At 37.1% G+C, this 23,904-nt stretch overlaps 1 protein-coding gene across 2 annotated transcripts in view; it reads left to right on the top strand.

Annotated features, from left to right (window-relative positions):
- The window catches only part of MARCHF1 (membrane associated ring-CH-type finger 1), a 224,141-nt gene that overhangs the window by 72,276 nt on the left and 127,961 nt on the right, over positions 1-23,904 (top strand). For both annotated transcript variants that reach the window (XM_053976543.1, XM_053976542.1), the window contains exon 2: positions 3,232-3,310. The gene's annotated coding sequence lies outside the window, so the exon portion shown is untranslated. The remainder of the gene's footprint in view (positions 1-3,231; positions 3,311-23,904) is intronic.

Raw genomic sequence — 23,904 nt, 5'->3', positions numbered from 1 at the left:
TAAAGCACAATAAAGTTGATTATACATTTTTTTTCCCCATGCATTATGGAGAAGAAATTTCATGGGTGATTAATTTAACCTCTTTTCAATTTATTTTAAGCAGAGACCAGTTAAATCACTTTCCAGAATTAGAGAATTGTTGTGGTTGGAAGGGACTTCTGGAGACTGGCTAGCCCTTTGGTCAGAGCGGGGTCACGGGGTCACCTAGCACATATTGCCCAGGACTGTGCCCTGTGGGGTTTTGAATGTCTGCAAGGATGGAGATGCATCTTGGGGAACCTGTGCCATTGGTTGACCACCATCCTAGGAAAAAAAAAAAAAAAAAAATCAAATGGCATATCTTGTGTTTAATTTGTGCCTGTTGCTTCTTGTCCTTTCACTTAATACCACTGAGAAGTTCTGCCTTCCTTATTCTGCCACTGATCAGGTATTTATAAGCACAGGACAGATCCCTTTGAGCCTTCTCTTCTCAAGGCCCCCACCTCTCACAGCCTCTCCTCATACAAAAAGTGCTCCAATCCTTTACTTATTTACCTCCATAAACGTTAGCTGGCCTTGCTGCAGTAACTCTTTGGCTTTCTTGGGCCCAGTTCTCGGCCACCCACTACAGCATTTAGGATGGCTCGCCAGTGCTGAGCAGAGAGGAAGGATGCCTTCCCTCACTTTGTGGGTGATGTTCTTTCTTGTGCAGCATGGGTTGCTGTGGAACTTCTTTACTGTGAGGGCATGCTGCTGGCTCAGGGCCAGCTTGTTGACCCTCGGGTCCTTTTCTGCCAGTGTGCACGGGATTATTCTTGCCAAGTGCAGCACTTCACCTTTTCCCTGTATTGACCTTCATGAGGTTACTGTTGGCCCATTTCTCAGCCTGTCAAGGTTTTTCTGAATGGCAGGAAAACCCTCTGTATCAGCTACTCTTAGTTTTGTCATATCTATGCATTCTGTCTCAACTTGCTAGTTATTGATGAGTTGCTGAGCAGTATTGGCTTTTGTATTGACACTTGGTGTGTGCCTTTGATGAGTAGCCTCTGGTGAACTTGGTTCTCCTGATCCACAACCTTTTTTTGGCCAGCAGTTTGGTCACTTTTCTGTTTGCCTTACTCTCCATTCATCTATTTTGTGTTCCATCAGTTTTTCAGGGAGAAGACAATGCAGGGCTGTGACAGAAACATTATTAAAGTCAAGATAAGCAATGTTCAATGTTCTGTCCTTGTCCACTGGGTCACACTGCTCATTGTGAAAGGCTATCAGGTTGGTCAGGCACAATTTCCCCTCCATGTATTCATGCTTACCATGTCCAAATGCGTTCTTATTCCTCCTCTGTTTGGCAATGGCTTTCAGGTTTATTTTCTCCATTCCTTTCCTAGGAGTCGAGATGAGGCTGGGACTGAATTTCTTGAAGTAGAGGTGATATTTATTCTCTTCCAGTCCTCAGAGTTTCCTTCCCTCACCTTGATCTGTTATCCTTTTTAATCTTTCAGTGACTTGAGTGCTCTCACAATGCCATCAGCCAACCCTCAATATGTGTTATGCATCTCATTATAGCCCATGGATCTGTGTGTGGCCAGTTTGTTTAAATGCTTCCTAACCTGTCTCTCCTCCACTGAGAGGAAATCTGCCTTGCTCCAGGCTTTCCTATGGTTTTCAGGGACCTGGGATAGCTGAGGGATGGTTTTGTCAGTGAAGAGTGAGATGAAGAGGGCATTCAGTGTATTGGCCTTCTTCATAACTTTTGTGACAGGTCTCCATTAGGAGATATCTTTTCATTCATATCTTGTGACAGGGAGACCATTGTTCATAGCCTTCCTTATGTTGCACAGCACCAGCAGAAACTTTTACTTTTCAAGTTTATGTGAGCTATCTACCCATGTCTGTGATCCCAGTAAAGCTGAAATTCTCCAGCTGCATGCAGACCTCTCAGTTTCTCCTGTTTGCTCTGTTGTGTGCATTAGCAAACAGGCTATTTGAAGAGGCACAAAAGCATGCTTTTTTCCCAGAAAGGGTAGAATACCTTTACCATAATTCTGCCTGGAAGGCATTTCCCTATCTACATGTACACAGTTGGGGTGGGACCCCTACAGCCCTGTTTTTTTGCTTACAGATTTCTTCCTGTTGACATTACCCCATACTCTTTGCTTGCCAGCCTGGTCCTTTACTTCTCTTGATTGCTGGTCATGCTCTTCTACTCCTGTTATTCCTAGTTTGAATTCTCATTACTGGATTGACCAGCCTGTTGGCAAAATGGTTTTATCCATCTATGCGGGCAGCATTTCTGCTAAACCATCCTCTGTTCTTGTAGAACATCTCATGATCATTTAAAATCTAAAACCCCGTGGTCCACATCAATTGCACAACAAATTCTTATGGGATCTGTTGCTTCTTTTTTCAGCCTTCTGCCTTTTTGGAAGGATTGAGGAGAAAACTGCTTGGGGTCTCCATGCACTTGACCCCACCCCCCCACATAATCAGCAGCATAATCAGTGCTCGATGCTTTCTTCATTGTCTCTGGAATCATCTTCGGTGCTCACATGGAAGAGCAGCAGAGGGTCATAGTCTGCTGCAACCTTTTGCCATGTCCTGATCTGAGTCTCCAGCAGGCTGCAAACCTCCCCAAGCAGCAGCTGTGGGATTCACTGCCCCCCAGGATGGAGCTTTCTGCTGCAAATACCCACCACGGGTGCTTGTGCATCTCCATTCTTTCGCTGGCTCGAGTCCCTTGCAGGACTTGTACTTGATATTCTTATGAGAGAACGATTACAGTCAAGGATTTAATGTATTTTACTCTTTGTATTGTGAGCAAATATGTATTAAAAACATTGCTGGATATGTTTTGGCTTATTTTTTGTTTTATTAAGCTTTGTATACTTTTGAATGCTATCCTGCCAGTGCCATATGGGTTAGCTGGCTACGCAAAGGTTTTTTGTACAAGTGTGATTAATAGAGGGAAGATCATGTGTGGTTTCCCTGTGCTCAGGAAGGTCAAGGATTAATCTCAAATCAGTCTGAAAGTCTACAGAAAGATTAATGGATATCAGCATCAGGTACAGGATTTGATAAAAATTATTTAAGATTACCTTTCAAGTCCAGAATTTTTACTTTAGGTTATGCCTTTTGGAAGACACCAGCCTAAAGTTTTCCCAAATCTTGCTTCATAACCTGTTTTAAGGCAATGAAATAGATGCTATTTTAATATTGCAACTGTTTTCACGTGTGTCTTGTTTCTATTTCTTCTAGGAAATGAATCCAGGAAGTAATGTGAAAGGTCATGTGAAGCTCTGTCATAGCAGAAATTTTCTAAAAGATTGCTTTACCTGTAAGTTTTTTTCTGTTGTTAAATATTAATTTATATTATACTGTGGTGGGAAAAAAGACTTTATTTTGGCATTTTGACTTGCAGCTTAATTGTGAAGAAAACCTTTCCAAATGCATTATGTGGTAACATGTGCTGTTATTCACTTTCTGTATTTTAGTAAAGCCCAAACAAACATTTTTCCTCTAAGTAAATAACTAAATCTCACATTTTCCCTAAAACCTGTTAAGGTTTAGAATCCAACAAGTGAGGTTTTCATGCTGTTTCATTACAGATTATACATCCACTGTGATGCATGCTAAACTGCAATTACTTGTTTTTCAGAAATTATTTTAAAAGTGAAGGGTAAAAATTATTCAAACTTGTATGAGAGTGTGAAACTACCACTAAAAGTTCTTTGCAAAGATTTCATGTGCGGGTGCCTGCTGTGACTGAGACATCTTTGGGATTCAGAGTTATTAAATTATATGATAGTGCCATTTACAATTGTGTCACTTTTGGCAAAGAATCTTCTTCAAGCTAAAATGAACTCATTTAATTTTGTATATATCTCACAATAAACTCCACCTACGGATTTAAACTGTGAGTTTCATCTTGAGTCTAATTGTTGACATCAAAATACTTAAATTGGGAGATATGAACTTGCTCTCCTAGTAAAATTGCAAGAAAAATATCAAAAGATCCATTTTACACAAGAAACCAAAAACATTAGGCTTGATTTTGGCAAATTCATGTGGGTGGTGGTACAGCTTAGAACAGAATACCTAAGTTCTTAGTCCCTGTCAAAAGATAGAATTTGAAAATATGTAAATATGCCAAAAAATGTACTCTGAAGGAGATTGGGAGTTTGCAAGCTACAATTTCAGCAATATGTTAATTTTTTCCCTTTTGGTTGCAATTATCATAGTTGAACTACGCATCACCTAGATAGCAAGTTCTTGAAAATTATAAGGGGGAAAGCACTACTGGAAAATGTTTCAAAACTGATAGTAGGTGTTTAATTCTTTAAAAGTAATAATTTCAGAATTTTTTCGTTATCTAGCACTGTATTTTAGAGTAGCAGCAATGCCTATATGTGGGTAGCATAGGTAATTTAGTTTGACATAAAATCTTCAACAAAATAAAAACTTGCAAACACTGGCCCTCCACATTCCAAACTCCGTATGAAGTTTCAGAAAATCTCCTGATATTTATTTAATTTTCTTCAAAGTATGCTTCTTTGTCCGAGTATTTCTTTACTACTCTGATGTAACTTGAGACAACTATAAAATAAGTACCAATACAAGCAAATCTATTGGAAATTAAAATCTTAATTCTGCACTTCGAGTTGTGAAGTTGAAACTGAATGTTATTGTCTTTATTATATAAATATTCACACAGTACTGGTGCAATTTCGGTAATTGTACTGTGTTATCCTAAGTGCATTAAAATTACTCCAACACTGGAGTATTTCTTTTGGTTTTGTCAAAGAATCCAGATGGGCTATTTCAGGATAATTCAAGGAGACTTCTACAATTAGTCAAGAAAGAAGAAAAAGTGCTCCTCTGATAATGCTGTCTTAATAACTGAATTAATCAGATTTTCAGTATTATTTGATAGGTTTAATTACTTAGCAATAGTTAGGTGGATTTCCAGTATCATAACAGTAGCCTTAAAAGAACATAAATGATAAGAGAAAAGATTGAGGTAGAATTGGCTAATTTATTTCAATTTTGTCTTCTCTTTCAGTTAATTGCTCTTGTTATATTCTTTGTGTCTCCCTGAGAAATCCTGGTATTTTGTGTGCACTTGTAGATGTATGTATGTGGGTGGCTGTGTATCCATTAGAGATATTTATATTCAGTGAAGATAAGACAACAGTTGGGACAAAAGTACAGAAGTGACTTGGAAAAATCATAGGTGAGAACATGGAGAAAAGTCCCTGACAGGATGCAAATGCAAATGCTGGGTGTTGTATTGCACGCTGAGCAGTAAAGTACATTTACAGCTTCCCAGACAACAAATGCATTGTTTGGAATCCTGCAAACATGCTGATTTTAACAGTGTGACTGCATCTGAGGACAAAATAGAAGAAAAAAAAATTTTTCTGCATCTAAAATATTTGAAACATTGTCTATTGCTATATAGTTATAGACAATTCTGAAGTCTGGTTAAAGAGCTAGCAATATCCAATAATATTTCTTACTCTAGACTGCAATTGACTTTATAATTCACATACTCAACCACTGTATTGGTATAAACAGAAAAAAACAACATAGGGAGGAAAAGGATGTTGTTATTATAATCATTTTATGAGTACAAGTTGCTGCAAGACAGAAAAGTCTTGCATTTTTAACCATTACATAGTTCCAACTTATTTGTATTTTTGCTAGTAATAATTCCATACTGCTAATTTTTATATTGATTAGAAGCTTTTCTGTTATACATTTAATGAACCTGTGAGTATTCTGAATTAATTAATCAGTATTGTAAAAATAGCTGTCATGATACACAGACAGGCAACAGCATAATTCATTGAGATTTGTAGATTGTGGTGGCAATTAATTATGATTAGTTTTGTAATTTATATTTTTCTTCCCAAAGGAGTTTCCATGTATTATTTCTATTAATATTAGCTGGCTAACAAATTGTAGCATTATAAAATAGTTTGGGTTGGAAGAGACCATAAGGATCATCTCATGACAGCTTCCACTGGACCAGGTTTCTCAGAGCACCATCCAGCCTGGGCTTGAACATCTTCAGGGATGGGGCATCCACAACTTCGCTGTGCAACCTGTTCCAGTGCCTTCCTAGCTCTGAATAAAGAATTTCTTCCTAACATCCAATCTAAATCTCCCCTCTTTTAGTTTAAAACTCTTCCCACTTGTCTTACCATTTTCCACTTGTGTAAAAAGTTACTCTCCCTCTCTTTTATAAGCTCCCTTTAAGTACTGAAAGGCCACAAGTAAGAAAATAAGGATCGTTTTCTACCTTACCCCCCCACAACTGGATTGTTCTGTGTTCAACTAGATACTGTCAAAATATTTCAGTCCTGTGCTTATAAAAGATCAAAATTATACCCATCATAATATGTTCTGTGTAAAATAAGGAGCAGCACAAAGTCTACTGCTATATGTTTATAGAAGAGCAAGAAGTTCTAGATATGAACTAGAAGTTCTTAATATGATAGCCATTCACCTTGACAGAAATTTAAGAGTAGAAATGTTCTCTTTACACAGTAAATTATTCCCATTTAGGAAAGGCATGTTTGCTGATGCACAGCAACAAGTGTTCTTCATTTTCTTTGAGTAATTCCCTTTCTGGATTTTCGAGAACTCAGCTTTTTCTCCTTTTCTACTCATGCCCTCTGAAAAAAACAAAAGATTTGGAGTATCTTCTTTTGATTCACAGCTACAGGGCTGGGTCAATTATTTGGAGATCTTGGTGAAAGTCCAGTGCAAGTGCATCAAAAGGAAAGACTAAAAAAAACCCAAAAACACACTACCAAAATCTGTAGTAAGAATTGAAGCACTGTCTATGGAAACTGGTGAACACTAACACAGATTTTTTGCTTTAGAAAATTCCAATACCCTAAGAGCACATTAATTTTCAAGGAGTGCCATGCACAGCTCTAATTAAGGTTTCACTGATCACCTGGGAGTTAATCTTCTACTGCTCTCCCCCATGCCTGCTCTTGTCTTTCTGAACTGAATGTAGACTTGAACTTTAATATCAGGTGTTACCTGGCATATGTTTTCATGTCAGCTTCTGTCAATATATTTACAGAAATACAAGTTTCAATTGTAGCATTTCTGCATACTGTAAGCACCTTCCTGATCATAAATTTATACAAACCTGAATTGCAGAGTAAGGAGAATAGAATTATTGCAAAGTCTTTCATGTTTTGCTTCATTACGTATTATGTAGATTTTTTTGATAAGGGGTATACTGAGGAATATAAATAGATATATCTGAACTGATGACAACAAGAAATAAAACAGTTGTCCCTGTTAATTTACTGTGCTGAGGTGTAATTTCATGCTTTGTTAAAATCAGACCTATTAACTATGATTTGCTGAAGGTGAAATAAGGGGACAGGCTCTATGAAATTTCTTTGTTTTAAAAAATATGTGGTACCTAATATTCACTGAAAATAGTGGTCGGGGAAAAGTGTCCTGTAAGTTAAATATGTTGACACAGCAAAGACTATCGATGAAACTAAACCAAAATATTTTATTCTTTAAAGTCAGTATGCAGTTAATATTTTCTCTAGGCATAAACTTCCTAAATCTCAGGTCACAATGCATGTGTAGGTATCAAGATGGTGCTAGTCAACAGGTGCACAGATAGCATTCATAGTCCGGCAGGCCTGGCTTCATTAGCTGCTGAACATAAAGAAAGCTGGAGAATTCTGTAAGATGCCTTAAAAATTAAAGAGTTTGATAGCTTCTTATGATCTAAGCAGTGCTAAAGTTGAAAAAGAGCTGATGGAAAAAAAAAAAGACAGAAACAAAGAAAAAATACTGCAAAGAGGAATGGAAGGTAAGATACTCTGTTTCAATTAATAAAAAAATTGAGGTCCGGTGGGAGAGAATAAAGGGAATGATACAAGCAGTGAATATCTCTGAACAATAGTTGTTATTTTACGTTGGTCTTAAGTTTTTCAAATTCAGTAGAAGAAACTTCTTAATTTATTTTCAGTGTTGTGAAAATATATATTAATTCTGTGTATTGTTATCATTAATATATCTCTGGTTAATTATGTGTAGGTTTAGAGAATGTATGGGTAAAATTATAAGTGTTTTGATTCCCTCATTTGGCACAGTGTGGGTACAGTATATGCTTCCAAATAGTGCAACAAGATTTGGCTTCACAGCCTCTCTCAAGACTGAATTTGCATCTGTTCCTCTTGACTGTCTTGACCATGCTAGAGAAGTAGCTTGGGAGGGAAGGAATGAGCATTGGTGTGTAGCCTGTCATTTTTACTTCACCTGCTTGTTACGCTCATTGGGTAACAGTTAATCCTTTGACAGGAAAGGTTACCTGGGATTAAGAGCCAGTGAAAATTTTTTGAGCCTGTTTGTAAATAATTGTTTGTCCTGCAAATAACAGTAATGCACTTTAGAGCAAGATTCATAGTGATACTAGAAGAAGTACAAAGAAAATTCCTGATGGTCTAATCCAAACCATTTAAGAAATACACCAGTTTTGGGTGAAATGTGGTATTATGTTGTATGTCTGCATCTCATATTATCTGGCTTCAAGCAGAAAACTTTGCTTCAGCTTCCCAGCAGACAAAAGGTTCAACTCCAGTACCGATAATTTACAGTGTGGAAGCATTATGTTGTCATAGAGGTGCAAGGGGGGTCACACAAGCATACTTATCTCTGGGGAGCTTCTTTGGACCCACTGAGAGCAGAACACTCCTGAGAAACCTCACATTGGTAGAGAAGCAACTTCCATTCTTTTTCCTTCATGTTGCCTTGAAGCTCATGTGTCACTGAGTGTTGTGTCTCCCTCCTCTGAAGGCAGCTTTTAGGTGATTGTCTCAGGAAATGTCATTCTGCAGGATTGCTCTTGTTGTAGACTACTGATAGAGTCAGAAGGACTGTCATGATTGTGGCTTTCTTCTGCCTTCCACAGAGCTAAAGAGGATAATTATTGATGTAATGAACCAAAGACAGCACTGTTTATATGGGCTGATTCATGTGAGAATGGTTTAAGGATTCACTGTTTCCTGGGAAAAAATATGTAAGCTCTTGCCTCTAAACTTGAATGGGAGAGGCAAATTCATACTTCTGTAATTACTTTGATTTTTCTTGTTGTAGTCTATTTCAGGTAAAACTACACTGCATGACTCAAGAAATTGCTGGCTAGAAAACAGTTAGAATGTCAAGAGGTGCTTTTGCTCCTCAATTAACTAGCTTAGCATTAATGTCATGTCTGTGTAGCTGCAAGACGGGGGTTGTTTTTATTTCCTTTTTTTAAATCATATATGCATTGTGGGAGCATTGACTTTCAACTGTGCAATAATCTCTGATAGCTCATTTGTGGTTTTAGATTTTGTATGACTTTTGTACCTCTCTCTCTTCAAGATACTCTTTGTACAGCTCTTGGTTTGTGACTGTGACTATTAGCAGAAGGTTTATTTTACAGAAAACCTGAAGAGTGACTTTAGAAATTACTGTCAAAGAGACAGGAAGGCAGTAGGAATACTGATGTGTTTCTTGCTTTTGTGATTAATCAGTGAAAGAAGTCTATATTCTAAAAGTAAGTAAACAAGAAAAACTTGCCTGCTTGTGCTATCTGCAGCTTTCTGTTGGCTAGGAGCTGGGAGGTATCAGTAGCTTGTGGGAATTTTTGGTTGAATAGCCCAGCAGTGTACATAGTTTGCATCATACAGAGCTGGGTAGAAGATCTTGAGAAAACAAGGTTTTGTGCACTATTGCCACCTCACATTACTAGCATTGCATAGGTGTTGCTGCAATCCTTGGCCTTTCCACATTCAATTGTCTTGTTTTTAGTGGTAAAATTGGAAAAATAGTCCTGATAGAGGTGGTATTTTTTGTGTTTAAATAGCTGAAACACATAGTTGTAGCTGTAGTTACAGCTAGAATTTCTTAGCAGGTACACCCTGCAAGATGCCTTGGTCAGCTTGTGCTGAGGTTGGAGACATGGCTGGAGTAGAGGTGTGTATGGTTCCTTGTGTGCATGGGGGTTTTCTGCTGAGACATCTGGCACTGTGCAGGTCAGAGAGGAATGATGGGTATTAATGTTGTATTCATTTGGAAGATACTGTTCCTGGAATGTTTTGCAGAAATAATTTAAGAATTCCTGCAAAAGTAAAAATTTCCTTTGATAAACTTGTTTGTGTGAAGTGTCCAGAAAGTTAATTCCTGAGGCTGTTAGCACTGACAGCACTGATTTTCTCTGTTGATTTCAGAGCATGAAATTTGTCCAGACATCTGACTTTGCAGAGGACAGTTGCTGCTTTGGAGGGTAGACCATACAAACTTTATGTGGCTAAGGGTTAGATTGTGTATATACACTATTTCCCCAGTGTAAATCCGTCAAAGAAACAGGATAGCAACAACTTCCATTTTGAAATAAGCTTGGCTTTCATATTGAAATGATCTGTTGAAGAGGTGGGAGTAGTGTGCATGTTAAAGAAGAAGATTAATTATCTATAATGACTCAACAGTGGGCAGGAAGATCCTGGAGTGACCCTGACAGCCTCAGTTTCCTAGGTGTTCCCATCAGGAGTGTCCCCTGGTTCCACCAGCTCAGTAACAGGCTGGCTGCTCACAGGTGAACAGCTAAGCCTTCTCCTGTGGTGGAGAAGGAGCCCAGCTGTGGCACTGAGGAGGGGCTGTGGAGGGCTCTGCCCTCACATGTACTGACTTGGCAGTGCTGGTGTGTCAGACTGGAGCTGTCTTTGTGTGAGGTGATCTAATGAAGACATTTCCTGAGAGCTGACAAAATGTATCTGCATTGCTCACAAAGAGAGATTGAAAGCTGATGTTCAGTTCATGGGAAAGCAAAATCACAGCAATTCTTTTCTGACCATAGACTGAGATTTCTTGTTTTGGAAGAGATTGAGTGTCTTTTATTTTAACTTACATTGCCTTTTTTTTTTTTCTTTTCCTAAGTAAATCACACTGTATTTTAATGGAGCTAAATATACAAAATAGAGAAGACCTATGCATAAGCAGAATTATGAGACAAAAAGATATAAAAAGAAGCTATTATTTTTTTTCCCTGGAAGATTTCTCTGAATTAATTGTCCACATAAATACATTTTCAAAGATGTCACTATTAATAAGAATTTTGTTATATTTGAGAAATGCATTTAAGTACAGCTATGCTACTACTACTAGTATTGTTATTATTAAGTGGAATGATGGCATGTTGAACACTCTGAAGCAGGAAAATGTGAACTCATCTGGAGAGATCTATTCTTAACCAATAACAACTAAAAATTCTCTTATTAGCTCTCATAAGTCTCATCTGAGACCTAAATTTGCATTTTGCTAATATATACTAGAAACAATTCTATCAACAAAGTATCTGAAAATCTTCTGATTTTTAATGTAATTATGACTTTTACTACAACCTGAAACTGAATTATTTAGGTTGATTTTATGCTATGAGAATGCCAGCCTTTTACAATTTATGAAATTTATTCCTTACAATTTCATTTAACAGGCTCTTGCTTCCTGTTTCTGACCTACTTCTGTGCATCTTCCATTACTTTATTCACTTTTGTTCTTCATCATTCATCTCCTCCAGCTGCATGATCTGTCCTTTTCATCAATATTTCTGCAGGTGGAAGTTTTGTAGATTTCATACTATTAAGTGAACCTGATGAGGTGGGAGTGTCACAGTGAATGTTTATGACCTTGCAGCAATGTTAGGTTGCACCTATATAAGCATATATATATATATGTTTACTTGATGTTAGAATAAGTCATAGCAATAGTCTCCTTTGTTTGTTGCAAGAAAAGTACCCCAATACCCATGCTTAGATATTTTCAGAATTGTGATCCCTGAATAATTTGACAAGATGGTATTTACAGACATAAGTTGAGCACTGTTACCATTGCTGGGAGTGTGAGGTGGAAAGGGTTGCAATGATTCTTCGAAATCAGAATTTTTATCCTTTCTGTTGTTTTTAACAAATGTAATTTTATGTTAATATAGCCTGAAAGGTCTAATTTTATTTAGACTGGGTTTCTAATTTTCTAGACATGGCACACATATAAAGAAATATTTTTCTCCTGTAGGAGTGCCTAACGTCAAAATGTACAAAGAACACGTGGGTTGAAAATAGAATTTTACAGTAGTAGCTTTTTTCTTTAAGCATAGCTTAGTTGTTCTGTCCTTTATCCCCTATTTTCTGATTGAAAGTTGCTTGTCAAGAAGCTTACAAGGAAAGTCACTTAAAACAAACAAACAAAAACAAACAAAAAAAGAGTATTGGTTAAATGAAGAAATTGCACCCACAGCTGAGCAGACAGCATAGAAGGCAGACGCTCCTATGTGCGTCATGCTCGTAGTCATTCTCTGCCTTGAGTAAACTGAGCTGTGCAATTCAGAGAAGGGCAGCTCTCAGCTTTTTGTTACTCATCTGCTAACAGGGGACTTGTGCTCAGGCAACAGTGGGAAATTTCAATGCTTTTCTAAAGCAAACCGTTCCAGAAATTGCAAGTGTAGGGCACTTGATCTAAAAACGGATTTGTACCTGCTATTAATTGGATCCAGGGTGGGCTGCACAGTGTGCAGCAGTAAGGGAAAATTTTGCCTTTGCGTCACAAATGCAATGAAACTCTTGACCCAGTGCCACTAATAGCTGTGGCTTAGTTGACACAATCTTGTAGCTTTTTTAAGCTAGTGGGACTGCAACAGCTCAGGGCTGTGGGAAGTATTTCATTCTTAGCAGAGTAATAGGAGAGAATAAAGCTACTTCATTCATTGCTTTGTGTCTTACAGACACCAGCTTTTTAGTCTTTCTGGTAAATGCATGTTTCAGTATTGTTATTACAGGTCTTATTCTGTTTTGTGTCACTTCAGTTTTCCTTACTGCCAGTGAGGGAAAATCATCTAGCAAGGGGTCATTTTTAACTGCATTTTCTATCTGAAATGAGAATTTCAGTGAGATAAGAAAGCTCTGGGTTTTCGATTAAGTTGGTTTAAGTTTGCTACTTAAGCTGGAAAAGTCCAGTGGGATGAGATTTAGGTGATAAAATACCTTGTCAGGCAGCTGAAGAATATTGGAAGGAGGGAGCAAGAGCCAAGTAGGAGGAAATCCTACAATCTATTGATGAGATAGAATATTATTATAAGGTAAATGTTTCTTAAAATACTAGTATCTACATAGTGTTTATTAATGGATAATGTTAGAAAAAATGCCTCAATAGTTTTTGTGAATATTTTTAAGGTGCAGACTTTTTTCAAGGTGCTTTGAGACTTACCCTTCTGGGAAACATGTAAATAGTTATCTTTGCAAGCTTTCCTAAAGGAATTTTTAAAATCTCCCCCCAAAAATGTTTGGCCGAAATGGAGAGTTTGCTAACTTCGGAAAATACTCAGTTTCTGCTTCAAAAATATTTTTTGTTCATAGATTTCTCTTATTTTAATCTGAACCAGCTGATTGAAGCATGTCATGAAGCATGTTTGATATCTAGTGTGTCTTTTTTTGGTAAGACTCACATTTCACTAAATTCTCTCTGAAGAAAACAAAGGACAAATCAAGAAAAATTTTCAAAGATATTCAGTGTAGATGAAATTCATCACTAGAGTGAAAAGGATAGCTTTTTAATATGATCATAGCAGATTTTCTAGCTGTGATTCCGCTCATGTGTTTAATGGTTGCTTTTTAATCCCAGAAGCAGATAGGTGGGGAGTGGTTTCACATTTTAGAGGTGTTACAGTGTAATCCTAACTTTCAGATCTGGGATATCTTTGCTGCTCAGAGAATGGGAGATGAAGACTCTTACTTCCATAAAGCTGAGCTTTATAAAATTGGGTTTTCCTTTGCAGAGTATAAATGGTCTGGGAATTGTTGCTAGTGTTTGGAAGTCACTCCTAGAGAGTCTTAAACTGTTGTGCTATAAAAAAACATGAGTGACAATTGATAATGTAATGGTACTCAACAGTACAAAGTAAACTTTTGATCAGTGATGTGAAGAAACTGCATATATTTATAGCGCAAGGGGGATGGGTAGTAAATCTTATTTCAATCCTGAAAATGAATTTATTAGCTGTTTTTAATCAGGTGAATGACAGATCTGACTCTTTGTTAATTTAGGCTCTTAATTACTTTTGACTCTTTTAAAAAATGCAGTTCTTCAGTGAGAAAAACAAGAAAAAACTTACTTGTATCTGAAAATATTCCTGGAAAAGATGACTTCCGAAAGTGTGCTAGAGAGCAATTGTAGCTTTTTTTTTTTCCCTGATTGTTTTTGATTGCTATGGGCAAGTGATGAAAAATCACGCTCACCAAAGGTGAAATAGCTCTGTGGAGGAGGTGGGCACTCTGAAGTGCTTAGTGGAACTTAAAAAAGCTGTAACTGGTATCGGATCTTCTTAGGCTGGATTTTCTTCCAGTGATTAAGTAGGAGTGTGATTACAGAACAAGTGCTTTTCATAGTATCCTTACATTGCTCAGGAGTTAACTCCAAAAAGTACTACTTTTATGTGGTATTGGTGAAAATTCAGTTTTTTATTGAAGCCTGAAAGAAGAGATAAATGAAATAGCACATTACATTATTATCTTCCAAAGCAAAGCACGCAGGCATAGGTAAGATAGAAGTATGATCAAATTAATCTTGCAGTGTTTAAAAAGTTGGTAATGGGGGTAACACAAATATATCATTAAAGAAGTGTGTTAATTCGGAAGGAATATTTAAGATCCATAATCTTCAGAAATACATAGGGAGAGTTGCAATGATAAGCCTGGGAGTTTGTTGGAGAGTGGGTGCTTTTCCTCTAGGAAATAATTTTATTGTCTTTTTTTCTCCTGCATGTGCCCTGCTGAATTATCACTGTTAGATGCTAAGCTCCATGGAAAAGTAACAGACAAAATAACCTTCTGCCAGACTTCCGATTCCTTCGTCAATAAGCAACACGCAATAATCTGAATAAGTTTTATTTCAGTATTGCTTTTCAAAAAATGTTCACAAGTTTGAAAGTAGCCATTGGATTCTTCAGAACAGGAACTTGAGGGATTTGGTTTTTGAACTGCTACAATTTGAAATGAGAAAGCTGTATTGTGATAATAAACTCTAAGTTGGTATGGCAATGTCCATCTAAGTGTAATAACTGATTACAGAAGTAGGTAAGCATCATAATGCCAAACTGTATTTGTTTGGAAATTAATATCTTTGAACTAGTTATGTGACTCTGCTTTTGGTATACTTTCACAATATTAAGATTAAATTACAAAGTTAATCCTATAGTTTTTTGTCTTGTAGCTTAATAAGACTCTGAATTCTTATCTGGATAAAATAAAGATGGATGAAGAAGTCTTGTGCTTGTTTAGAAGAATGCTGTATCACAGATTTCTAAATTTAATTATCTTTATTTAATCTGAAATACATTCCATGTTTGTTAAAGAAATAACTTTTTCTGATTTCATTATCTTCTCAGGCATGTAGAGTTTCAGCCAGGGAATGTGCTTTGTTTTGAACTCAGTCAGTGACCCCTGTAAAAATGTTTAATTAACTTTTGCCAATGTCAATATAGTTCTATTATACTCAGCAGGCTGGATGAGCTCCCTCTGGTGGCTCATTTGCATTGATGTTCTCTTCTTAATATCTGTTTATTCGGGCAAACAAGGCTGCTGACCCCACGTATCAGTCAGGCATCAGTTCCTTCTGGGCTTACACTTTAATTGAAAAACATCAATAATTTCCTTACAGAATGAAACAAAAGCATTTAAATGCACAGGAGGTTCAATTCGTTATCAAAATGAAGAAAGAGCTACTGGGTAACAAAGTAAGCAAATACAACCAAATTACTTCCTTCTAAGTCAAAATCACACAATAGGTGCATGGCAGTAATTTAGCAGTGTCGCCCACTTACAATAGTGCTTATTCTTAAACTTAGGAAATATTTGGATATTGAAGCAAAATATTTGGACCTTGACCATGAAATTGTGGAGTTTAGTATGAGCAAGGAGGAAGTAGGGTAGAAAATAAGATCACAAACATGGGCTTCAGGAGAGAAAATTTTGCCCTCTTAAGGGATATTCTTGGAAGAACCCCATGGGAACAGGTCCTGCAGGAAAGAGGAGTCCAACAGAGTTGGTTGATACTCAAAGATCGCTTCCTCTAGGCTCAAGAATGATGAATCCCAATGAGCAAAATTGGGCATAGGCAGCAAGAGATCTGTCTGGATGAATAACTCCTGTTACTCAACTCCTTGAGCTCAGGCTCGAGCCTAAGCAGGGAACACACAAGCAATGGAAGCAGGGTCGGCTGCTTGAATGAATATAGAGAGGTTGGCAAAGTAGAAATGAGACAAGGAAGGTCAAGGCCCATCTGAAATGAAATCTGGCCAAGATTGTCAGGGAAAGCAAAAAGGGCTTCTTCAAATACATCAATAATAAAAGGAAAAATAAGGTTAATGTGGGCCTGTTCCTAAATGGATGGGGGACCCTGGTAACAGAGGATACAGAGAAGGCTGAGTTACAGAATGCCCCATTTCCAGGGGCCTTCACTGGCAAGACCAGCCCTCCAGAATCTCCGACTCAGGAGATCAGGATAAAGTCATGTTGTAAAAAGGATTTTCCCTTAGTCAAGGAGGATTGGGTTAGAGAACAGGTAGTGGTGAAGACTTGACATCCACAGATCCATGGGTCCTGGTGGTATGCATCTGTGAGTGCTGAGAGAGCTGGACAGCATTGCTAGACTGCTCTTGATCATCTTGGAAAGGTCTTGGTGATGAGGAGAGGTGCCTGAGGACTGGAAGGAAACAAATGTCACCTCAGTTTTCCAAGAGGACAAGAAGGAGGATCCAAGGAGCTACTGGCCAGCCAGCCCTGTCTCAGACTCTGATAACGTGATGGAACAACTCATCCTGGGGGCCATCTCCACCCACAAGGAGTGTCAGGAGTAGTCAGCATGGATTCACTAGAGGTAAATCAACAAAGATGGTCAAGGGACTGAAGCATCTCTGTTATAAGAAAAAGCTGAGGGAGCTGTCCTGTTCAGCCTCAAAAAGAGACAGCTGAGAGGGGACCTCATCAATGTCTGTCAGTATCTGAAGGGAGGTTGCCAAGAGAGTGGAGCCAGGCTCTGCTCAGTGGTGCTGAACCATAGGACAAGAGGCAATGGGCAGAAAGTGATGCACAGAGTTCCATCTGAACACAAGGAAGAACTTCTTTACTGTGTGAGTGACCAGAACAGGTTGTCCAGAGAAGGTGTAGAGTCTCCTTCACTGAAGATACTCAAGAACTGTTTGGACTCATGTTGATGAGCCTGCCTGAGCAGAGAGGCTGGACCAGATGACCCTCTGTGGTCCCTTCCAACCTTCCTATTCTGTGATACTATAAAGAAAATGATTCAAGAATGTGAAATCTGTGGTTTTAAAGTGGGTTAATCCTATAGATGAACTACGAGTTAGAAATGAATCTTGGTATCGGAATTCATTTAAGCTATTTCATAGCATTAAAGAGAAGCATAATCTCACTTTTTATAGTTTTCTTAAAATTAAGAAGCCTGGGGAATTTCTGGGTCAAAACCACCAGCAAATTTAAAATTAATTTTGCACCTCTGTAATGTTAGTTTTTACAGATACTTTCTAATTTCATGCTGTTGTAATTTAATGACATCCTTATCATACTGGCATTGAGACTTCCTCGCTCTGAAGCAGTGAGAGAGGTTTTGAAGCCAAACAAGGTGCAAATTGGACATAAGGTCAAATATTTGTTCAGTATCAATTTTTTTGAACTTAAGTTATTGTCAGTAAAGCAAGTTACAGAATAAAATAATCAAAAACTGGAGAAATTATAGTTTTTGAATTATGAGTATTTAGACAAAGATAAAATTTTGCATGGAGAAAGGGGTCACAGCAGATAAGATTACGAGAGAAATAGCAGTGTTTATAAGGAGATCAGATAGCCATGTGAAGTAAAGGGAGAAAATAGGGTATAATCAATGATAGGCACCTGTAGGAAGTTGAGAAGAAAATATCTTTTAAAAGGTGGTTTGAATGAATATTCATTTGTGTGTTAAAATTATGTCTTACTTTTTTTATGTTCCTTAAACATTCTAGCAGCTGAGATTCACAAAACAAATAATACTTATCAAGCATGGCAAATCTCTAAATTGAAAGTCTGTAGACTTCATATATTCACAAAAATTGTCTTTTTATTTTTTGATCACAAATTGTTCATCTGTCTTTTTTCTTCATCAAATAACAATTGAGAACACAGTTTATAGCATAATACTGTGTACCTGAATATCTGCATTAAAAATAAACAATCCTGGTCTTCCAGTATAATTATATGTGACTAGTAACAGAAGCAGGTGGGTTAGCAAATTATTTTCTTTTATGCAGGTTTTTAGAACAGTTTCCTACTGTGTTCAAGTTCAGGATCTCTTTGATGTTGGTGATCAGACTATGAGAAAAAAAAAAGTCTAGTATTTGAGGAAATTACTGGTGTACTTTGTTCAGGACGAAGAAGAATTGAAAATAACTTAGTTGGTGTACCCTGCGACAATGTTTGTTTTTGCTAATGATAACAAGCATTTTTCAGTCATCCTTTCATAAAGGAATATGCTGATCCAGACTGATCCTTAAATCAGTTTGTGCTCCTGGCTGCTGCTCAGTTTCTTTTTCCTATTCTACCAGTGCTGTAACTGGGTTGCTTGTATTATTGAACTTCATCCCATTTCTCTTGCTGTCCTCTAGAAGGTTGTCCAGGTCTTCCAGGATTGTGCCCCTATCCTCCTGTGTTGACTGACAGCTTTGAAAGCTGGCCAAGAACTTAAGTCCATTCTTAACAAGCAATGCTGAAACTCTTTAAGATTAATCTATTCAGGTTTGCAGCATTTAACGCAAAACTGAGCAGGTGGATTCCACTGCTCGCTAAATTTTGATGCTTCTGTCATAAAGATTGTCAACTGCTTTATGTTAGAGAGCTGTTTAAATACCTTCTTCCTGTATGTCGTTTAAAAGTCGGAAATAATACTTTGTGTGGCGATGTTTTTATTTACCTTTTACTCTGAAGAGGCACGTGGACAGAACCATTTAAATTTTGTGTGCTGGTGGAAATGAGCAGCTAGGCAGCATGGTGTGCAGATTACTTCCACCACTACAAATGCAGGAACATAATTTTGTTTATTATAAATATATATTGCTATGAAATGATACTACCTTTACATTGCCGAAGGTCAACAACATTTGTAAGCAGAGGGGTGCTTGAGAGTTCATTATGAAGGTAGATGTTCCTCACACCTGAACTACAAAGGTAATAGGACCTCTTAGTACATATGGGCATACACACAAGTTGGATATTGCAAATTAGAATAAACATAGTAGAAGTCCTGTCTGTGTAGTGAGCAGCTAAGTGTCACTCTAGTATAAATAATTCTTCAGTGGACACTTTAACAACATCATTTCAGTTCTTTTTTAGTGTAAATTGGTTAAATACAGACTGCCTATTCTGCCTAAAAGTTGGTAATTTACTTTTTCTGATTGTTTTTATAAGTTTTAGTTACATTTAAACAAAAATTCTAAATTCTAAATGAGCTGTTCAAGTTACTGGCATTTTTTAGAACTTTACAAGTCTTCCCTTGTTCCCTATTTCAAGGAGACGCTCTAGTGTGATGAGGGAATAGTATGCTTGGTTTAATTTAAAGTAAGCTTAGTGCAAACACTACACTGGAGGCATCCATGAAGGTCTTTGTGTTTGGCAGTGAAAATCAGTTGGTTTTAATTCTCTTTGGTGGGAGATAACAAAGATAATTGGTTTTAATAGCTGGGGGCAACATTTTATCTGATCTATCACCATTCTGTTATTTCACATCTCGCTTTCATCAATCTAAGTTTTGGCTGGATAAACTTTTATTTGAGGTACAAATTATATTTTAATTCAGTCTCAGCTATTACTTTTTGATTTGTAACTTGCTTTTGAACTTGTACCATTCCATGACCTTAGATTTTCTTACGATCTAGAGATGTTCTACTTAGGTAATATATCTGCACAGAATATAAGAGTGGCAAATAGATTCCTCTGTGTTTGCACTGACTTTTGTTAGTTTCTCAGTGGAGGGGAAGATTACCTGTGCTTAATGATGCTGTTGATGAAATGACGTGTAATAACATACAATATTCTGTGAATGGCAACGTAGAAAAATATCCAAAGACATTAGTTTGAAATTTTCAGTTTACTGCTTCCTTAACACCTTTAATACACCTCTTTTGCTCTAATGCACCATATTACATTACGTGGTACTTCTCAGCACTTCAGTCAATTGCAAAGCTGAAGGGAGGCAAGGAAAAAAGCTGCCAAAACCTCCCTGAGGATCTAATAACATGATGGCTGCATTCAAGTCTATATCAACTTCATCTGGCATTTAAAAAGCAACTTCTAATATATCTCACACTCATTCATTCTTATTTGTGAAGAATGCAAATTCTATCAAGTTTTTAAAATAACTTTTAAATTTTGCTTTTGCTAAGGACTTACTTGAACATGAGTTCTGTTGAAAACTTGCATTCCTGATGCTCTTCCATTTGAAGCCAGCCCACAGTGCAGCACAGTATTTAGGACATACTCATTCAGATAGCAGAGAAAAACCCATTTCCCATTCCCATCTGGAATCTGCTGCTTTGGAATATTTGTGCTTGGCTAAAGATGTCTTTCATGTTTGCCCTAATTCCGTGACTAACTTTGTGCTCATGTAGGGTTAAGGCTTGGGAGAGAATCTAAAGGAATTTTTCATTTAACTGAAAACTTTATTTGGTTCTAATGTCAGCTTCAGGATGCTGTGGAAGCCCAAGGGATTGGTTTACAACAGTCCTGTTTGGTCTGCATTAGACTACTGCTAGTTGCACTTTTGAGTGTTGGAAGCTTCTGCTAGATAAAGTGACTGTACTCATGCCAGTTGATTACCTACTAGTGTCCATCTGCTTCCACAGCTGCTGTAGAGTTCAGATTTTTGTCTCTATACCTAAGCTGCATTACAAGAGAAGCAGTCTTTGTTGGTAAAGGGAGCATAGCGTGCACAGTGTTTGTAATTGCTCTGGTTAATTTTTTGGGAAAGTAAAAGTCATTCCTAAATCTCAGAATTATAGACTGTATGTCTATGCCTTTTTGTATATTGTGTATTGGTAGCCAATGTGTCTTTTTGACAAATAATGTGGAGTCCAAACAACCAACTTTTAAGTGTTTTATGTCCACAATGATTTTTTTTTTAACTTCAATATAGCTTTTTGCTGAAAGATCATATAAAAGCTGCAGTACTTCTTATCTAAAGATGATTTTGTGTGAGTAAAAAAGTGCTAGAATTACCTGTTTTTGATAGTGTTAGGTAAACTTATTATGGTTTTTTTTCAGTTCAAGAGTCTTGTACAAATTTTTCTGTTAGCGATGACTGGGCTATTATATAAAAGCAGAGCTATTATATGTAAGCTGCCAGCGAACTACCTGTAACATTGTTTCCTTGCAATTGTGTTACAAAAGAATTGTATTGCTGTCTTTCATTCTCTCACTGGCACTTGCATCACCATGGTTGAACCATTAACCATAGCTGATCAGATTGTCTGCACAGTTTGTGTAAATGGGTGTGCTGAGAAGGTGATGTGCTCCTTATTAAATTAAACTAAAAACATAGAGTGTGTGTGTATGTAGGCTTATAATTCTGATCTCTTTTTGCTCCCAGATTCTTATGGAAGTGCCTCTAGGGATGTTTTGTTCAAGAAATACTGGCAGGACACAGTATGTGTCCTGAGTGTGAGAGAGGATGCTATACCCTCGGAGCCATATGTGGAGGGAATAGATTAAAAGATTTCATGTGTTGCAGGTGGAAGCAGAAACAAGGGGTAGTCCACAGCTAGGGAACAGGCCAATATGCTGAGACACCAGGAAATTATTCCTTTTGTCTTAGTTTCCTTCATGGTCACCAAGATCTGACTGGTACTCTTCATAAAGTATGTACCAAGGGGAATGTGTTGGATGACTGAAAATCCAGTTGGATTCTTTGGTTTATCTGAGTTGGGATTAGTAGGGTTTTGAGAATAAGCAAGAGGATGGGAGGGGTGGTACTTCTCTTTTCTGTACTTACTTGCTTCAAGGACTGTGAATTATATTAATGTAAATCAATTACTAATGCACACCCAACACATACTCCTTTTCTCTGCCAATGTCATTTTCACCTGCTCCAGGTGAGCAGTTCTCTTTTGTTATTGTTATCCTCCTGAGATTGAAACCCTATCATGCTGCTTGGCACAGCAGCTTCATACTTCACTGAGCAGCTGTCTCACTGTCCTTCAGGTGGGGCATGGCTCTGAAATTATGACTCTTTGGGTAGTACATTGCCAAAATTAGTGTTCTTTAAATAAGACACCACAGCCTGTTCACCATGGAGGATGAATGGAAGTAAATAAATTTTCTAACAAGGAGTGTTGTGTGTGTATATTAAAATCACTTTGTTTATAACTTAGGGACTCTGGGAGCCAAAAAAACATTGTAAATTGAAGTCAGTAGTTTTGTTGTTTCTTTAAGATGTGCTCTGGTGTTCTGAGATCATAGGTGTATTACCACCTATGCAAAAATTCTATGTTTTATAATTCTACCATAGTAAACTTGAAAAAGCAAAGATGGAAAATTAAACTTAATTCTAATGAAAAATGATCCCTACCACACCTCTGCCACTGCCTTTTACAATATGCATTTGAATATGTCCTGTATTTTCTAAAAGCTTCATTACCGTGGAGCAGTGGTGATCTGTGTATTTCTGGGTATAGCAACATGAGGCTTGGTTGTTCTGCCACTTGTTTTAGCACTTTTGCTGAGAAGAGCCGTATTCAGCATGTGTACAGGGAAGGCAATTGCACATGAATTTGAAGTCTCCACATGGTGAAGAAATGTAATTAGTGAAATAGTTAAGCAGACTGCAAGCATGGACCTACTTAATGTTAAAAATACAGCCCTTGTTTGGAACTAGGGGGTTTTGTTATATACATATTGATGTTACAGGTTCATTGTGGGGGGGGGAAAAGGGGCCACGCATTATTTTAGAAAGTACTAAGTACATCACACCCTGGAAGATCTTTATTCTGGCTAAAACAGACATAAATGGATTAAAGAGATTACTGGTTAACCCAGAAATATCTGATTTAAATCTCAAGTTCATATGATTTCTAACACAGACTTATAGGCACAGTATCAAAAGGCAGGTTGCCTTTTTTAAGCTTTACTAGTCATGAAAGCACATTTACAGGAAGGTTCCTTTTTAATACCACTAACCCTCTACTTTTCTATCAATATTTTTATCAAAGAGGTGAGTGCTTATCATGACAAAGCAGTCAGGTTTAGCAATTCTTAATCTGGTTGTGCCTCAGAGGAAGGAAAAGAGTTTTTCTGTAGCTTTAAAACATTCTATTGAACTAAAAAGGAATTTCCTTTACATTATAATCAAGTTTAAGATTAAAGTTAAACTTTACTAGCCTGGTATATAACATTTCTTGTCTTTGAATATTTCTGGAATAAATTTTTGATTTACCACTGTCTTGGTAGAGCTGGAGCTTGTAGTTTTTTCCTTTATTTATATTAAAAATCTCCTCGTGTACATTGGAAGTTATTAAAACTTACATTCAAACTGATTTTGGAATATTGGAAATTAAAAGTGGAATTAGCATGTAAAACATAACTAAAAATGTGTAAAAGGAACCATGTAAATGGCAATAGACTTAATTTTATTATTTGTAAATCTGTTCCATGATTATAGATATATAGAATATATATGTTATAAATATAAAGATGTGCACATATACTCAAGTTTTGCAGCATCTCTAAACTCCTAGCACAGATTGTTTCTTTGTTAATGCATTTATAAACTCTTCTCTTACAGCAGGTCAATATACCTTAGTTTAAATCAGTGATATAAAAC

Source organism: Vidua macroura, chromosome 4 (assembly GCF_024509145.1).
Source record: "Vidua macroura isolate BioBank_ID:100142 chromosome 4, ASM2450914v1, whole genome shotgun sequence".
Lineage (NCBI taxonomy): Eukaryota > Metazoa > Chordata > Aves > Passeriformes > Viduidae > Vidua > Vidua macroura.
This window is presented reverse-complemented; position numbering and strand designations above follow the sequence as displayed.